The 15,299-nt window shown below is 41.9% G+C and overlaps 1 protein-coding gene and 1 non-coding gene across 3 annotated transcripts in view; both read left to right on the top strand.

Annotated features, from left to right (window-relative positions):
* Positions 1–15,299, top strand: part of ARHGEF3 (Rho guanine nucleotide exchange factor 3) — a 323,685-nt gene that overhangs the window by 117,939 nt on the left and 190,447 nt on the right. The gene's annotated exons all lie outside the window — the stretch shown is intronic.
* LOC128592872 (U6 spliceosomal RNA) lies at positions 5,878–5,980 on the top strand. Its single transcript, XR_008382084.1, has one exon. It is a non-coding gene; the product is annotated as a U6 spliceosomal RNA (small nuclear RNA).

Raw genomic sequence — 15,299 nt, forward strand, 5'->3', positions numbered from 1 at the left:
CCCCCAACCGTAACAGTGTGATCTGGGAGCAAGAATAGATGTAAAACATAATAGTCCTCTGACTGAATCAAAATAATAGCAGGTCCTGGAAAATTGTGTTCTGAAGTGGATTAAGGCCGTTTTGAGACTATTGGGAAGTATCAGAGTTTTGTCAGGGGTTTTAAATAGAAGGAGGTCCAAAAATCAGTCTTAGTCACAGTTATAACATTCCACAGAATCTTTTATGTTTAATTTTAATCAAATTTAACCTTATTACACAAACAATCTCATGGCAGTGACCAGGCTGCCACCAAAAGACCGTCCTGTGTTTAAAGACAGGGTGGCGATGTTGAGAACTAGAAGGATATACCCACTTAGAAAACCTCTCTTCTGGAGCTGAAATTCCTCTCTCAATTTTCCTTCTTTCCTCCAGGTTAAGTTTGTTTTCTCTGTTTTCTGTCTGTGTCAGAAGCTGGGAACTGAGGCCTTTTGCGTGGGGGTGGTAAAGGTTCTGCCAGTGACTTTTCTTCTCTCTCATCAGCTTGTTCCCCTCCACAGCCAGTATGAGTCATGTAATGTACGGGACTGCATTTATCTCTTTCTAACTCTTAATACCCACACCCCTTTTAAATTTCCAAATCACGCTGTCCACTGAATCAAAGGGAGAAAAGATGGGATAAGTTCACACAGTTCACAGAGGATGAGGGCAGGATGGAGGGACCTCGGCACCTGAATCCAGAGTTTTACAATGTCTGTGTGTTCTGTCTCTTTCCACTGTGTCAGCCTTCCCCACTGGTGATGTGGTCACCAGGATCAGAGTGAGCAAGAGGCTCACAGAGAGCAGGTGCTCTGGGTCAATGACACATCACTAGCTTTATCAATGGGACTGAAGGACAAGTATGCCTGGGTCAGTGGCTGCAGTTTGCCAATGAGCTGGATAAACCGCTGGTTAATTTTTGGTGTTTTGGTTTTGTGGAGTTTTCTTTCTTCCCTTCTTTTATTTTTTTTGCTAATTTCTGTTTTATTCCTTATACAGAGGACACATGAAGCCAGAATGGGTGTGTCTAAATGGGTAGCCACAGTGAGGCCTTATGTATGTTAAGTGCTCACGTCTATTTAGTGCAGTGGTTTTCAACCTTTTTTATTTCATGGCACACTTGAACCTACAGTTAAATTACTGTAGCACATCCAAATTTTGTTGATCAAAAAAATGAATATGAAAAAGAATACACTGGGGTGGCGCCTGTGGCTCAAAGGAGTTAGGCACCAGCTCCATATGCCAGAGGTGGTGGGTTCAAACCCAGCCCCGGCCAGAAACTGCAAAAAAAAAAAAGAAAAAGAAAAAGAATACACTTACTGTGCTTTGAACTTCTTTTGAAAATAATTTACTTAATGATCTGTAAAAGTTTTTGTGGCTCACCAGTTGAAAATCACTGGTTTAGTACCTCGTGAGTCTTGTGCACATTTAGTGTATAGCACTTAAGAACCAGGTACCTCATGATTGTCAGGTGTCTTTGCTCCTTCCATCCCTTCCTAGCTATGTTAGGGCATGCAAGTTGACTTACTAACCACTTATTTATAATTAATATAACTTGAAACATTTTCCATTATTAATGATGAGTAAGTCTTGTAAACATTCTTCTTCAGTAATTGAATATTCTCTAAAAGCAAATGCTTGTTAATCTTGATTGCATAGAGTCCATATGTAAGTGGGAAGTCCTACATAGGGATGATAAGGAAGACGCTTCTCTTTCTTGATTTTTGAGCCTTCCATACTGGTCATCCTCACCTAGGCCCTCTTCTGCCATCCAAACCTGGAAATTTCAATGAATACAACTCTTGGACCAGCCTTTGTGTGCGTGATATTTCTGCTGACTTCCACATGGTGCTGGTAATAAACCCCCCTGGATTTGATGCTGCAGCAGCAACATGAACCACCAGTGCCTGGCCTCTTGGTTAACACACATTCGGGGAGGAGGAAACATTCTGTACAGCATGCAGAATAATACCCGATGTATTTTTGTATCCTCAGGGCTGATTTGACCTAATAGGCTATTTAGACAAGACAAGGAATGGGGCTGATTAGTTTTCTATGGACAGATGAAAATTTCTTTAAAGGCATAGCTCTGATTTGAGGAAAGTGCATTTAATTTTTGCAAGCTCAACTAAACCAGCTCATTAAAAAGGATGTGGATAAAATGTACAACTGAACACAAGTTAAATGGGATGGGTAAACCTCTTGTTTCTCTGTTGGTTTTATTAGAGTGATCATGATTCTAAACCTTAACATGGGCTTTTTGTGTAGCCTGTCCCCTGAAAACAAGCAATAGCTTTATTTGGGGATTACCGAAAAATATATATACAATATTTGTTTCAGCAGTAGAGGAGGAATTGTTGAGTGTGGTTTATTGGGAAAACAGATTTCAGCTTTTTATTAGAAAGAATTTCAAATATACAGAAAAGCTAAAAGATAAGTGCAACATACTTCCACCATCTAGAATCAACAGTTGCTAATATTTACTTTACCAATTTATTTGTCTTTAGCTGTTTATACAGTTTGGCTTTATTTTACTAAGCCATTTCAAAGTAACACAATTGCAAGTATCCTGACTCTTCACTTCTAAATACTACCGTGTATACATATATGTCTTACTAAGAAGGGTGTTTTTCTATGTTGTGTATTCCGTAAAATCATTGCCAAGCTTAAGAACTTTTCTTCATTTCCTAATATTTAGCCCATATTCTTATTCTCTAATTGTCTGTTATAACTGTTTTTCCTCCAAAACATTCAAAGAATAGTTTGAATGACAGAAAGAGTCATGCAGACAAAGGCTGGTCCAAGAGTTGTGTTCACTGAAATTTCCAGAGTTGAATGGCAGGATTTTTTTTTTGAGACAGGGTCTTGCTCTGGCATCTGGGCAAAAGTACAGTAGCCTCATCATATCTCTCTACAACCTCAAACTCTTCAGCTCAAGCAATCCTCCTTCCTCAGCCTCCCAAGTAGCTAAGACTACAGATGCCTGCCACAACACCCAGCTAATTTTTCTGTTTTTGGAAAAGATGAGGTCTTGCTCTTGCTCATGTTGGTCTTGAACTACTGACTTCAAGTGATCGCCTCTCCTTGGCCTCCCCAAATGCTAGCATTATAGGGGTGAGCCACTGTGCCCACACTCGTTTTTTAGTTTCTTAATTATTTTTTTATTCTTGAATATTACCCTCAGTTCTCTCTTCTTTGAAAACACCAAACTGGGGCGGCGCCTGTGGCTCAGTTGGTAAGGCGCCGGCCCCATATACCGAGGGTGGTGGGTTCAAACCCGGCCCCGGCTGAACTGCAACCAAAAAGTAGCTGGGCATTGTGGCGGGTGCCTGTAGTCCCAGCTACTCTGGAGGCTGAGACAAGAGAATCGCCTAAGCCCAGAAGTTGGAGGTTGCTGTGAGCTGTGTGATGCCATGGCACTCTACCGAGGGCCATAAAGTGAGACTCTGTCTCTACAAAAAAAAAAAAAGAAGAAAAGAAAACACCAAACTGTCTTTTGAAACTTTTTGGAAAGACCAGACCTGTTGTTTATGGAACATGTCTCATATTTGGGCTTATCTGACTGTTTTCCTATGTTGTTTTTTAATTTGTTTCTTTGTTATTTATTGCAGACTGGTAATTTAGGTCTGAAGACTTTCTTTGTTTCAGGTTAAATACTTTTGGACAGGAAAACATCCTACAAGATGCCAGCTGCATTCCGTTGAGAAGCACACAGGGCTGGGTTGTTATTAAGGATGCTAACTTTCTATGCAGGGTTGATGCTGATTAGAGCCTAGTCACTGAGTGGGGAGCGACTACACCGTAGATTCTTGGTGAGTATTTTAGGCAAAATTCTTGGCAAAGAATAGGCACTTGCTCCATTACCTCAGAAAGTGGCTGTTTAATAAGAATATACAGTTGTAGGAATTTAGGACTTCTCTCTGTGGTCAGTTTCATTCCCTTTCTCTCTCTGACTTCACTTTCTACTGACCTGTAGGTTCTGCTCCCAGTGTCCTTGTGTGAGCAATGTTGGACTTGCCATGATGCCAGCTCTGAACCAACTTGACATGATCTTTCAGCAGCTTTCTGTCCTACAGCTCACAGATCCTCTGAGTTGCCTCATCCCCACCCCCCTAGGAAAACTCTGATTGCATCAGCTTGTTTTTCTTGCACTGGGCTTCATAAGTGGTGGGCAGGTGTTGACCAACTCTTAGAAGGGCTTCCTTATCCCTCGGTTCAGTCATCTCTTCCCAGAGAATCAATGGAACTGACATTCACCAGTCTGAGCAAGTAATACCTCACTGAGATTCAGATTCCTTATTGAAAATTTATCTAGCTCCTAGGGTTCTTAGGAAGATTCATATCAAGTATTTAGCACCAAGTCTGTGAGATAGTAAGTGCTCAATAAGTGCCCCCCCCACTACTAATGCTGTTATCTCATACCCACTTAGCAGGTAGTGTGAGCAACATTGGGAAGTGAGGTGAATTTCCAGGGAAGGGAATGTTGGGAAGATACCCCCAAACGTTTCTATACTAAAAACACCTTCCCCTTTTCTGATGATTTTCCATTTTCTAGATTGATCAATTCAGATCCTGGGTTATAGGAGACTTTCTAGACCATTTGCTCCTTGTATATATGTGTCCTAAAATAAAAAAAAAAAAGACTTATCTGCAGCATAGGGGAGGAGGTACCAATTTAGAGGGAGGAAAGAAAATTGGTTGTGTAAAAAGCTATTGAATGAATTTTAAATGTACTTTGGATATATTCTCAAGCATTCTATGTATTCCTTTTGATAGATGCTGACTGCTGAAAATTCAAATCTTGTGTCTCTTATAATATTTGGAAGCGGAATTCAGTTCTGATTTTATTTCCTCTCATCTCTCTGTACTCTCACAGACTGGTACCAAGCTCACTGTTCTTGGCTTCTTAACCACGGCACCTTAGTTCCCCAATAAAAGCATCCAACAAATGCCTACATTATTCTGATGTCTGCAGTTTTCATGTGGGCAAAATGAACTTTTTTTTTTTTGGAGAATAAAAGTAGATTATTTTGATATTGAAGTGACACTTGAAATCATTGACCTCAGCAGGGCAGTCTAAGGATTGGAAAGTTTTTTAAATGTCATTTTTCATTTACAGAATTAATCAGCATTTTAAAAAATGATAATTCAAAATGCTGGTGAGATAGTGCAGGATGAGTCTCTCACAGGTGTTCAGGGATAGTGTTACTTGGTAATCTTTCTGGAAAGCAGTTTGGCCATTTGTGTCAAGAACCGTAAACCTATTTATGGCTATTGACCCAATAATTCCATTTCTAGGAATTTATCCTACGGAATTCACTAGAGATGTGGTTTAAGATTTATGCAAAAAATGTTAGCTCTGCAGCAATTATATCGACAGAAAAAAAAAATGGGAAAAGTCTAAACATCCAGTAATGTGAGACAGTTGGTAGAACCATGGTTTGTCTGTATGGGTGACTACTATGAGACATAGGGGCAGTTGAGGGAGAGTTTTAATTTGAGGAATATGTTTATTGTTGTGTTTTATAATAAAAAGCAAGAAACAGACCAGATACAGTGGCTCACACCTATAATCCCAATGCTTTGAGAGACTGGGCTTTGAGGCCAGGAGTTCAAGACCAGCTTGGGCAACATAGAGAGGCCCTGCTCATCTCTACAAAACAAAACAAAACAACAACAACAACACACCTAAAAATTAGCCCACTGTGGTGGCACATGCCTATAGTCCCAGCTACCCAGGAAGTTAAGGCAGGACAATCACTAAAGTCCAGGAGTTTGAGGCTGTGATGAGCTATGATCATGCAATTGCATTCTAGCCTGGGCAACTGAGCAAGACCACGTCTCTTAAAAAAAGAAAAAGTGCTTGCTTTGGCAGCACACACTAAAATTGGAACGATACAGGGAAGATTAGCATGGCCCCTGCGCAAGGATGACACCCAAATCCGTGAAGTGTTCCATATTTTGGGGGGAAAAAACAAAAGAAAAAAACAGGAAGCAAATTTTTATACACAGTAATAATCCTGGCTATAAAAAATATACTTGAAAGGACTAAAATAAAATATGCTGAAATATTATTAATAATAAAGATTTCCTCTCAATGACATTATAAATGACTTTTTGACTTTCCTAAGCTTCTACAGAGGTACATACATTAATTTTTATATATTTTAGAGGAAGAAAAACTGAGGTAAGAAAATGAATATTTGAATGTTAGTTTTGAAGTAGAGCCTTAGGTTTTAAATCATCTTTGACAGGCAATAAGAATGAATCTAAGTCAGAAGAGAAATAAATTGGCCTAAATTCCATGGTTAAGATGGAATTTTAAAAGATGGTATCTGTTTATGGAGGAGTTTCAAGAGTGCAAACTTGGGGTGGCGCCTGTGGCTCAGTGAGTAGGGCGCCAGCCCCATATGCCGAGGGTGGCGGGTTCAAACCCAGCCCCGGCCAAACTGCAACCAAAAAACCGGGCGTTGTGGCGGGCGCCTGTAGTCCCAGCTGCTCGGGAGGCTGAGGCAAGAGAATCGCGTAAGCCCAAGAGTTAGAGGTTGCTGTGAGCCGTGTGACGCCACGGCACTCTACCCGAGGGCGGTACAGTGAGACTCTGTCTCTACAAAAAAAAAAAAAAAAAAAAAGAGTGCAAACTTGGTAAAGGTGAACTTGAAGGAATTTGTCATCCTTTTGGAACAACAACAACAACACAAAAATCCCATAAATGTTACTTGGATATTTGGGAGGGGAGGAAAGTATCTTGATAAGAATGGATACTGTGTATTCAGACAAGAGAAAAATGATGGCTCTAAAACTATCCTCCTGGGCTACAATATTAATATTCAAAAGAATTAATAGGTAACTCAATTGTGTTTAACTGTGTTGGGCACATTATTTTTATGGGTTCTGGGTGATCACTTGGGGTGATACTTTGGAATATATCAGAATGTATTAAGGAAAAACCCCAATATGGCAGCCTTTGTGTTACTCCTCCTGAGTTTAATTTATTAGGAAAGTCAGAGGACTGATTACTGATTACAAATTCATTTTAGGAATTTGGGTGTCACAAAATTTATTGGGTTTTTAAAAATATCTTCTGCCCCCTAGTATGTTTCCCATATGGGACTTGTGTAATTAAAATTTAACATGGGGATTTTGTTTTGGAAGAATCTTTGCGAAAAGGTTATTGCATCACTAAGTTCATTAGCAATTTCTAAAACTTCTTAACAAGGGAAAAGGCTTGAGGTCTAGACTGGAATAGCCTTTTCAAGTCTCCAGAATTGGTACAAATGGATTGGATTTGCTGTTCTTGAAACGTAATAAAGCTGCCTGCTGCCTATTCTTTCCGGCTAGATGTGGTGTCTTTTCTTTTTCTTCTTTTTAAAATATACTCGTCTCATTATCCAGAGTGACTAAGAGACCCAGCATATGTGCCACTAAAATACTTGTCCTTGATTCGCTATTTCTTTTCTCCCAACACCTGTCGCTCAGGAAGTGACTTGTCGACTTCTCTTTTCATTAGTCATTCTGACGTGGTTCATCAAATTCCCTCTATTGGGTGTGGTACTTGAACATCATCTCTGTGCTTCAGCAAATGCCCATTTCCCTTCACTTATTCACTTGCATTAAAAAAAATACTTTGGGTGGTGCCTGTGGCTCAAAGGAGTAGGGCGCCGGCCCCCTATGCCGGAGGTGGTGGGTTCAAACCCAGTCCTGGCCAAAAACTGCAAAAAAAAAAAAGTTAAAATTAAAAAAAAACACCTTAGGGCTTTGGTTTAAAGAGTAAAGTTGCCTATTACAGCTCTCATGTGTCATTTTATGTTATTCAGTGGCACCAACTTCTTTAATATATTAGGAACTATTCCTGCTACCAAATTCAAAGGACAAATGTCAAAAAAGTACAATAGATGAGAGCTAGAAAGAAAAGCCTTACTTTGAGGCAGAAACGATACATATATGTAGGGACCATCAACTCAGGAGAAGTTTCACATGAAGCTCCTCAGTCAGGATTTGGGGCGATGGAAATTGAAATGTAGTTTGTTCTCTTTCCCTAGTGAAAGCAAATAGAGCTAGGATGAATTTCAGTTAACTAGTACCTAGGACATGGGGCCAGAATTATTAGTACGAATCCCTCTGTGATTCAGAGGGAGTGACAGAGGCCACAGGCAGGGTTAAAAATTCGGAACCTCTGACTCCTACTCCCCTGCCTGTACCACGTTCTCCAGTCCGCAGCTCCCCGTCACAGCATTCTTTGCCCATGGACAGGTCTTCCTGGAACTCTTTCTCTAATGCAGAGGATGCCCCCTTTCCCACAGCATGCACACAGTAGGCCTTTTACTGACCCTGTGGATGTCTGTGTTGTCCTGGTCAAAGGTCACCACGCCCTGACATGACTGTAGGCAAGACAGCAAGTTCTGATAAAGGAGGGGAGGGTACCCGTTCTCCTCCCTGAGGCTCCTGTGTCATGTGATGTGTTTCCTGCCTTTGCCTGTTTACCGGGTGGCCCTCCCTGCCCGCTGTCCTGGAAGCTCTTTTCTTTGTTCTGTTACAGAGGAATTCCACCTCTCTAGGGTTTAAATCCCATTCAACCTGGCCATTTCTTGGCATGGCTTTTCCTCAGGTGGCAGGTCGCTGGGGGCAGAGGCACATTTTCCAAACCCCGCTGTGTCTCAGTTCATCTACTGTGTCTTCATTTCAAGAGAGATTTAGACAGAGGCTAATCTGATTACAGGGCTCAAGGGGAGCCCTGAGCACATTTCAAATCTGGAATGCAAATTGTCGTCTGCAGTAATTATAGTTTGCACTGGGGCCCTGCTCCGCCCCCATGGTCATTTTCCTGAACAGAATAAGCAGCTTTGTGCTTTCAAAGTGGGAGGTAATGAGAGGGAGAAGGGTGCTTGAGAGGCAATAAGGGGTGTTTTCAGAGCCTGTCTCCAAGCCTGAGTGGGAATAGAACAGACTCAGACATGCGTCCAGATAAGGCCACATGTAGCCTTCTAGGTCCTTAAATGCAGCTTTTGACTGGATCCAAATTTTACAGAACAAATCCTTTTATTAAAAGGGGTGCAGCAGAGAAAGATGAAGCTTTTCTTGCCTCCTTTGGTGCTTAAGAAAGAGCAATCTTGAAATCAGATTGCTGTAGGCTCCCTCTACCCTGCATGCTGTCCCTGAAAAGCTCTGTGACTGTGAGCCAGGAACTCAACCTCTCTGAGCCTTAGTGTCTTCCTGACCTTACTTCAGAGGATTGCTATGGTGATGAGATGGCTATGAAGTGTTAAGATACTCAACTCAGTGCCTGGTGTTTAGTTGGCGCTCAACAGGGCGAGTTTCCTTCACTGCCTGTAGGTGCCATAAGCATCGGCGTTTGCTGTGGGAAAACACCTGGTCTTCTTAAAGGGTGACTCCTGCACACATGTTGTTAACTCTCCACAGAGGTGCTTTGCTGTGTTCTTCTCACACTGCCCGTGTCTGTAGAATTGAAGGCTGTCTTAGGGTGCTGGCTCTTGGTCCGATTTCCTGGACATCAACCTAGCTGTGTGCCCTTTGCCAATCACCTAACATCTGCGAGCCTCGGGTTTTCTCATTTGTAAAGCGGGCATCACTGTATATGATTCCCCAGGGTGGCTGGAGAAGATTTATGTAAAAACGTGTGTAAAATTGAACACCAGTACTTGGCGTAAACTACGAAGGTACTATTGTTACTATTGTAGAAATGAGGTAACCAAGGTTTTATGGGTTGAGGGACTTTTTCAAGTCTGCAGCTCATATACGATAGAGCCGCAAGTTGGCTCTAGGTTCCATTTTTAGGGAACCCACACATTCTACCTGCAGGTGGATAGAAATACTGCACCAGCATGGTTCAGGTGCCTGCTCTTGGGGCTTGCCACTAGGCCCCCTCATTTATAGTGACAAATTCTTTCTTAAATTGAGTTAAAGCAGATCGTAGTAATATCACTTACTGTATTATATAATGTTACATAGATTATATTTAAAATATAAGTATGTTATACATTATGTGTAATAACATTATATATAATACCATCAGCAATAGCTATTTGCACAAATTTGCATTCCTGTTGGAAATACCCTAGCTATCGTTAACACTTATAATTGCTTTTTATTGTGCCACATGGGAGCTTATTACCTATGATATTCTTACAAAATTAATTGTTTATCCTACAGTCTCGAGGAGGCTGCTTTTGTGACTTATTACGAGGATGTGCTAGGCCCTGCACTTACTACAAGGACGTGCCACCCACTGTTGTCAGTACCACACACATGTGGTCTTACTTGATCCTCACAACAGCCTTTTGTGGGGGGTGCTCTTGTGATGCTCATTTAAAAGATGAGGAAACAGAATCACAAAGAAGTTTAGGATTTGAACCCACGGTTTCTGGCTCAGAATCCCTATTCCTAACCTCTGCACTAAGCTGCCTTTATTTACTTCTAGTCCTGTTCTAGATGTGATGTCCTTACCACCTTGGCTACCCTCCCAGTTCCCAGACCTCCTTGGCTGCGTTCTTACCACATTTCCTAAGGCCTGGTTACTATGTGTGAGTCTCACTTAGCCTCGGAGGGTTATTCTGGGGACTCCTCCCACTGGCCCCAGGTGCTCATTCAACCCAGGAGGCCTTTTGTGTGTCACCCACATACATTCTTTTAAAAAATGAAAATCACCCTTTCATTTTAATGATGACACAACCCAGAGGTGAGTTCCTTGTTATCACACTAGAGGAATCTGGGTAGAAGTGATTGGAGTTGTAAAGTCAAGTCGCCCGGGAGTTCCTTTTTTTCTCCACAAATCATCCATTTGAGAGCTCTGTGTAGTTTCACATTACAGCAGAGAATGGCTGTGCTTAACTCCTTCTCTTGGAAGGGCAGACATCTCGCTTCTTACTCAGAAGGAGAAGGCATAGAAATGGAATTTTGTTGTTGTTATTAAAATTCCTGGCTTTTAGCTGATATTTATGTATGTGTACTTTATTTATTTATTTATTTATTTACACAGCGTCTCACTCCATTGCCCTGGGTAGAGTGCTGTGGCGTCATAGCTCACAGCAACCTCAAGCTCTTGGGCTCAAGAGATCCTCTTGCCTCAGCCTCCCAAGTAGCTAGGACTATAAGTGCCCACCACCATGCCTGGCTCATTTTTCTATTTTTGGTAGAGATGGGGTCTCAGGCTGGTCTCAAACTCCTGAGCTCAGGCTATCCACCCACCTCAGCCCCCCAGAGTGCTAGGATTATAGGTATAAGCCACTGTGCCTGCCCATATGGATGTGTATTCTAAAATATGTAGGAAATAAACTACCCAAACATCTCACCAGTACTGTATTATATAGCTGTGGGCATGGTTCTTGATGAAAAGAATTTACATCTGGTCATGTAGCTGTCCTGGCTGAAAAACTCGCTCTAGTTTCCCACTTCCTACAGGCTAGAGATGGAATCCTACCTTGGCTCCAGTGGCCTCATTTCCTGGCCTTCCTGCCTGGTCCCTTCCACAGGCCTTTGATGCCCCTCTTGGTCTGTCACTTCTCTCTTTTACTCTTGCCCTTCTCCGCTGGGGCTGACAGTTCCTACACATCCCTAACAAGCTGCCGGAATGGCGTGTTTGCAGTGTGTTTGCTGAGGACACCTTGAGAGTTGTCCCTGGCATCGTCTTCTGTGTCCCAGTACTCCCAGGCTATGGGACTCAGCAGGATGAACAGTGAATGTTGTGCGCAGGTCTCCAGCCCCTTTGGCCTGTGGCTCCTCCGAGATATTTTTGCGTGCCTGACACTTTGAGCACAGGGCTGGGCACATGTCTGTTGAAGGAAGGAAGCCAACCTCATCTTTTCATATGTCAGGCTGCATTTCTTCTCCAAAGGAGGTCCATGGTGGTAGATGGGATAGTAGGTGGGAGATCTAGAACACCAGGCTATAGGCCTGTCCCATGGCCCAGAGCCTGCATCACCGTCAGTGTTTATTCAGACATTGCCTGAGTGAGCACCATGGTAAAGGTATGGGCTGCAGGCCGAGGTTCAAACCCCTGTTCCCTTACTGCCAAACTTGGCACAATGGACAACTTCCTTATTCCTTTTGAGCCTGTTTAACCATCTATAAACTAGGGGTAATAAAAGTACCTATGTCATAGGTGGTCAGAGAATTTAAATGAGCTTAGCTTAGCATCTGACACATAGCGAGCTCCCAATCAACGGTGGTTGCTATTGTTATTAATAATGAAATAAGTGAATCATAGGATGTGTTAAGTGCGAGGCAGGAAATCAACAGGGTGTTGTGATGGAGAATAAGATGGTGGAGGTGGGGGGAATGGTCCTATAGAGAGCCTGGTGAGGGAAGGCTGAGCTTAAGGACTGAAAAGGATGCTGCTGCTATGTGAAGTGTTGGAGGAAAGCATTTTCTGGAGGAGGGAACAGTAAGTGCAAAGGGCCTGAGGCAGGAAAGAGCCTGGTGAAGAACACAGAGTATGATGACAGCTTGGGAGAGAGCAGAGTAGAGTAAGGTAAGGTCCAAGAAGGAAATGGGGCCAACTGATCCCAGGCCTAGGGACAGTGTTGGGGTTGAATTCCAAGTGTCAAAAGTCATTCAGTCCTTATGCTCAAAATCATTCTGTGCCCTTGGTTTCTGGACGACTTCAGCTTTAGCCCATCCTGTCTTCTGTGTGTACATGAACTAATGCCTAGCAATAAAACCCAGTTCTGGCTGAGGTAAGCAGAAACTGAATTTATTGAGAATCTAGGGTAGCTCAGAGAATTTTGGAAGGATCAGGGAACCGGGAACAACCTCAAATGACACCACCAAACAGTTCTTATAAGGTCACCATTTCTGCCATTGCTAGGTGGTGTAGCCGTCATGGCTTCCTCTGCCAACCCTGGTTAGAGACCATGGCTACCCATACCTTCACTCAGTGTCTGCAAGGTGCCACCACCTTCACAGAACGAGTCCACAGTGTCTCTGCTGTTTTGCATCCCAGCTCCTGATGCTGTGTCTGAGGTGTGGGGATCTAATCAGCAGTTCTTGCTACAAGGAGGCCTGAAAGCAAGTGTGTAGCACTCTTGGCAGAATGTGGCTCCAGTTCCCAATCTGGGGAGTACTCTTCCCCAAAGCTAGGAAGAGAGTTCAGCTGTGAGGGATTCAAAGGGTTGGCCATCACAGAGACACATGGAGTAAGTGACACATGGACTTGGCCACAGCAGCTTTGTCTAATTAATAGGTAGTGGGGCTTTAAGAAAGGCCACTACTTTCCTCTTAGACAATGATTTAAAAACAGTGCTGAATTTGGAAGCAACTATTTCTCAATATGATGAGACATTAGGAACTATTATTTAAAAAGTCAGTTTAGTTGTGCAGATGTGTGGGGTAGCATGCTTCTCCCGTGTTTATCACAGATTTGCATTCCTGTTGGAAATGCCCCGAGCCATTGTCAGCCCTTATAATTGCTTCTTATTACAGCCACGTGGGGCTTATTGTCCTGATTTTGTTGCAAAGTTTATTGTTTATCTTATAGTCTCCAGGAAGCTGCATGCGGAAATCTCTCAGCCTTACCAGGAAGTTTGATTTAAAGGGACAGCCTGGGGTGAGCCCTAACTGGGAGGAGGCTCTGAGCTCCCAACCAGAATCAGTTCCTTTGGGTGGGAGTTGGAAGCTCTTTCCCACTATCCTTTGTCTGGTTTGCTGTTTTCTAGTGTTTTGGTGATTCCTTTCTGATTCTGAATTAAGGAGAAGAAAAATGAGAATATTTATTCTTTAAGTTCACATGAACACATACAAAAGAAAACAAAAAACCACTTTCACTGTTACATAGGCAGGATAAATGCTCTGAGTCACGGGCACACATGCTCACTTTTAAATCTCTTAGTGTCTTCTTGGGAGTATTTTCATAGAAGTCTTAAACTTTGTAGATAGACATAGTGATTATCAAGGAAGTCTTTTTTTCCCCCTATTGGAAGGAAGAGGGGAAATGGAAAATTGCAAATTTCCATTGCATTTTTAAAAATTAGATGCCCAGCTGCTAATCAAATCAAAGTAAAAGTCAAGTATTGATTTCAGATTTGGTAGCAATTTTTCAATTTGCTAGGAATAAAATTTGAATCAGTACTTATAATTACACTCAAAAAGTTTCCTCTCCTGTTTGAAAAAAATAAACTATTACTGTGCTTTGGTCTTTTTTTTTTTTTTTTGTTCTTTAATATTTTATTATGGAAAAATTTAAACTTGTACAGAAATGGAAAAAATGATATGATGACCCTTCACATCTACATCATCTTTTGCTCTGCCCTTAAATATATAAGTCAGTTAGTATCCTAGTGTCCTGTCAGGGATAAAGAAAGCATTTCTGCTTTACAGATTAGGAAACTAAAGGTCAAGGAAGTTAAGAAGTGATTCACTAGGTCATTCAACGAGTATGTGGGAGAGCCAAAGCCCACACAGCCCAATTACTAACTTCACTGTGCGTTCTTTCAGCCCATAGTTGTTTCCAGAAATGATCCCTAAAGAGATATCTGGAATCAAAATAATAGTGAGAAACTAATAAAAATGGTTTTTGCTTTTGTTTTTATACATTTTCAAATCAGAAATTCAGTATGTCCAGAGTTGTTTTTTGACATAGACAAATAACTTTTTAACATCCTCCCAAGTATTCCTTTGTGTGTCAGAAATACCACCCCTGCCCCCACATTCAGATTTTTCATTTCTAACCAATTTTGACTGTCTAAGGCTAAGCAGTTAGTCTTATTTCCAAGTAAGGAAGCTCTTTGGCTGATAGATATCAGCGAATCTGTTTTTGAACCATTTTTCTTCTGAAGAATTGGGCAGAAGTCAACAACCTACACAGAAGTTTCACTTCTAACTGATAGCACGAGAAAGGGGACTTGGCAGTCTCTTGAAAAAGCTCTACCTGGGGTGTTCAGGTTTCTGAGAAATAAATTGAATGGGCTTATTTGCAAACAGCTCCTCTCTGCTCCTTGCTGAAATTCTCAGGCTGCCCTGGATTGTGTTAGGGAAGAGGTGGAACTCCACAGACTGGGCCAGTGGCTGCTTCACTACGCACATCGGGAGACGGCTTTCCTTTTTTGTGGTCACTTTTAAAAATAGCTGTCTATGTATCTGTTGCCAAAATAATGTGAGGAATTTGGTTATAAAAGTTCAGATTTGTTTAGAGGGGAAAAAATACAGAGCTCAAGCAATTGCTCGTAACAAAACCAGCAAGATAAGCACTCAAGATTAGCCATGATTAGCAATCTGTTGAGACTTCCATGTTTGAGCATCATTTATTTTTAGTTCTTGTGTTGAAACCATA

This window comes from Nycticebus coucang, chromosome 8 (assembly GCF_027406575.1).
Source record: "Nycticebus coucang isolate mNycCou1 chromosome 8, mNycCou1.pri, whole genome shotgun sequence".
Lineage (NCBI taxonomy): Eukaryota > Metazoa > Chordata > Mammalia > Primates > Lorisidae > Nycticebus > Nycticebus coucang.